Source organism: Miniopterus natalensis, chromosome 10 (assembly GCF_054644295.1).
Source record: "Miniopterus natalensis isolate mMinNat1 chromosome 10, mMinNat1.hap1, whole genome shotgun sequence".
Classification (NCBI taxonomy): Eukaryota; Metazoa; Chordata; class Mammalia; order Chiroptera; family Miniopteridae; genus Miniopterus; species Miniopterus natalensis.
Window position 1 is genome coordinate 31847192 of NC_142090.1, and position 4651 is coordinate 31851842.

Sequence of the window (4651 nt, forward strand, 5' to 3'; positions counted from 1 at the left end):
AAAGAAAGAAAGAAAGAAAGAAAGAAAGAAAGAAAGAAAGAAAGAAAGAAAGAAAGAAGAAAGAAAGAAAGAAAGAAAGAAAAGAAAGAAAGAGAAAGAGAAGAAAGAAAAAGAAAGGAAGAAAAGAAGAAAAGGAAGGGAGGAAGGGAGGAAGGAAGGAGAAAGAAGAAATAAAAGTCACTAAATGGCACTCGTGTGTGTGTTTTGGGGACAGTCCCTGGCAATAGGTGTCAGAGAAGTTGGCAGGAACCACAAGAGGAGTGATCTAGATTTCTGGCTAAGGAGGCAATCCACACCAGGGATATGAGAGAGATGATGAAAGATTGGTTACATAAGGAGGGATTTATCAAATATGATTATATATTAAAGATGATGGGAATGGATTTTTCTGTTGAAAGGAATTGCAAATATAAAATTGGGGAGAACTAGAATGATCCCTAAGGCATTGGATTTGAAAAGGTAGATAGATACAGAAATGAATGTAGATGTAAGTATATATAAGCATATGTGTATGTGTATTTTTTTTTTTTAATATATCTTTATTGATTTCAGAGAGAGGAAAGGAGAGGGAGAGAGAGAGCTAGAAACATCAATGATGAGAGAGTCATTGATCGGCTGCAGCCCACAACCCGGGCATGTGCCCTGACCGGGAATCGAACCCTGATCACCTAAATCCTAGGTCGACGCTTAACCACTGAGCCACACCCGGCCGGGCTGTATGTGTATTTTTATACAACTAATCTTTAGCTTTGTCTACCATAAGGGCCTGAAATTACCAGTGCCCCAATAGCAATGAACACACCTAGATCCCAGATCATGGCCACTGAATATTATTCTCCACTAAAAGGGTCTTTAGGGAAATAACTGATTAATTCTGATTATTTTTGCTGGAGGAGCAAAACAAACAAGGTAAGCCTGAAATATCTGTTAATTTCAGAAAGCAAGCAGTGCTCAGAGAATAATAAGGGCAAAGCAAAAGAGCATGAAAGCTTGAAGCAGCTCCCAATGGCCAGAGCTGGAACAATTTGAGCATTAAAATAAACAATGATATTAACAGACAATAGCCTGTGGAGTAAAATAAGAAACTACAAGCCCATACAGATTAAATATATATATATATATATATATATATATATATACACACAAACAGAATAGTTACATTAAAGCAAAGAGGCATAATTAAAAAAAATAGAGGAGAGAGAATACTAAAAATAGTATTTGATTAATTCAAAAGAAGGCAGAAAAGGAAGAACAAAGGAACAAAGAGCCAATAGGGCAAATAGAAAACAAATAGAAATTTAAGTGATGAAAGGAAGGACCTATAATGAAGATTACTCAACAAGGCTATCATTTAGAGTCACAGGACAGAAAAAGAGCTTCCTAGAGAAGAAATAGCTGAAGGAGTTCATCACCACCAAATCAGTACTGCAACAAATGTTAAATGGTCTTCTTTAAGTAGAAGGAGAAGAAAAAGATTAAAAATATGAATAATAATATAGAAATAAATGCATATCTATCAACAGTTACTTTAAATGAAAATAGATTAAGTGTTCCAGTAAAAAAACATATGGTAGCTGAATAGATAACAAAACAAGACCCATACATGTGCTTCCTACCTAAGACCCACTTGAGATATTAAGACCCACACAGACTGTAAGTAAAGGTATGGAAAAATATATTTCATGCAAATGGAGAGGGGAAAAAAACTGGGGTAGCAATACTCATATCTGACAAAATAAACTTTAAAACAAAGGCTATGGTAAGAGACAAAAAAGTACTCAGCAATTCAATTTCTTGGTATTTATCTGAAGAAAACCAAAGCACTAGTTTGAAAAGATAAATGCATCCTTATGTCAATTGCAGCATTATTTACAATAAAAAGATCATATAATTTCACTCATATGTGGGATATAAAACTGAAAGCAACAAATGAACAAATAAGAAAAACAAGCAAAAACTCATAGATACAAACAGTATGGTGGTTACAAAGGAAAGGTTGTAGGGGGATAGTAAAGGGTAAAGGGAATCAAATACATAGTGATGGAAGAAGATTTGACTATGGGTGTTGGGCACACAGTGCAATATAGAGATGATGTATCATACAATTATACACCTGAAAATGACACAATTTTATTATCCAATGTCACCCCAATACATTTCATTAAAAATTTAAAAATAAAAATTTGGGGATGCAGCAAAAGTGATAAGATGAAATTTAGAGCATTACGGGCTTATCTCAAATAAATAAAAATTCTAAATAACAATTTAACTTTATATCTTAAATAACTAGAATAAGAACAAATGCAGCCAAAGTCAGGAGAAAACTGATTAAAGGAAAATTAGAGCAGAATTTAATGCACTATAAACAAAAAGACAATACAAAAATTTAAACAAAGAGCTGGTTCTTTTAAAAGATTAATAAAATTGACAAACCTCTTACTAGACTCACTAAGAAAAAGAAGACTCAAACAAAATCGGAAAGGAAAGAAGTTACAAGGGATACCATAGAAGTACAAAGAATCATACATGAATACTATAAAAGATTATATGCCACCAAATTCAATAACCTAGAAGAAATGAACAAGTTCTTAGAAATGTATAACCTTCCTAGACTAAATCACAAAAAACTGGAAAATCTAATTAGACTGATCAAAAGTGAAGAAATTGAAACAACCATCAAAAACTGCCAAAACGTAAACGTCCAAGACCAGATGGCTTCATGAGTAAAAACTACCAAAAATTCAAAGATTTTGTACCTATCCTTCTGAAGATTTTCCAAAAAATTGAAGAAGACACAATACTTCCTAACACATTTAGTAAGGCCAACATTAGCCTGATACTAAAACTTGGCAAAAATAACACACACAAAAGACTACAGACATATATCTCTGATGAATAGAGATGCAAAAATTTTAAACAAAATACTAGCATATCAAATATGACAATACATTAAAAAGATAATACAACATGATCAAGTGGGTTCATTTTAGGGCACAAAGATTGTTCAATATATGCAAATTGATCAATGTAATACCACATGAACAATATAAAAGATACAAATTATATGATATCAATAGATGTAGAAAAAGCATTTGACAAGGTACAATATTTATGATTAAAACACTCAATAAAATGGGTGTAGAAGGAAAGGTATATGACAAAAATTATACTCAATGGTGAAAATCTAAAAGCTTTTCCTCTAAGATCAGGAACAAGACAAGGATGTCCACTCTCACCACTGTTATTCAATGTAGTACTGGAAGTACTAGCCAAAGCAATTAGGCAAGAGAAAAAATAAAGGTATCCAAATTGAAAATGAACAGGTAAAATGGGAACTTTTTGCAGATAACATAATTTTTTATATTACAAACCCTAAAGACTCCAACAAAAGACTATCAGAAACAATAAAAAATGCAGTAAAGTTGCAGGATGCAAAATCAATGTACAAAAATTTATTGTATTCCTATATATTTACAAAAATTTTAAAGAAAATTTAAAAAACAATTTATTTTACAATTACAACAAAAAGAATAAAATGGGAATAAACTTAAAGGATGTGAAGGACTTATATACTGAAAATTTTAAGACATTATTAAAAGAAATGAAAGACACAATGAAATGGAAAGATATTACATGTTCATGGATTGGAAGAATGAACATAGTTAAAGTCCGTATTACCAAAAGCAACACACAAATTTAGTGCAATCCCCATCAAAATGCCAATGACATTTTTAAAATATATATATATCTTTATTGATCTCAGAGAGAGGAAAGCAGAGGGAGAGAGAGAGATAGAAATATCGATGAGAGAGTAATTGATCAGCTGCCTCCTGCACAACTCTAACTGGGGATCAAGCCCGCAACCCAGGCATGCGCCCTGACAGGTAATCGAGCCCTGATTGCCTGGATCTTAGGTCGACGCTCAACCGCTGAGCCACGCCCAGCAGGGCATGCCAATGACATTTTTTAAAGAAACAGAAGAAAAAGTCATTACATTTGTGGGACCACGAAAGACCCTGAGTATTAAAGTAATTCTGACCTCAGATTATAATACAAAAACCAAAATAATCAATATAGCATGGTACTGGAAGAAAAACAACACACAGACCAAAGGAACATAATTGAAAGCCCAGAAATAAACTTACATGTATGTGGGCAAAGAATTTTCAATAAAGGAGCCAAAAACATACAATGGAAAAAAAGGAAGCCTCTTCAATAAATGGTACTGGGAAAATTGAAAAACCACATGGAAAAAAAATGAAACCACACTGCGCTTAGTCACCATACACAAAAAATAACTCAAAATGGATCAAAGATCTAAATTTAAGACCTGAAACAATGAATTACATAGAGGAAAACAAACATACTAAACTTATGGATCATGGTCTTAGGATTTTATAATTTGACTTCAAAGTAAATTGAAGTAAAAGCAAAAATAAAGGAGAGGGATATATTAAACTATGAAGCTTCTGCACAGCAAAAGAAACCACCAACAAACTAAAAGGTAACCAACCAAATGAGAAGATATTTGTAAACAACACCTCAATAAGTTGCTAATATTCAAAATATAGAAAGAACTCATACAACTCAACACCAAAAATACAACCAACAATCCAATTAAAAAATGAGCAGAGAACCTGAACAGACACTT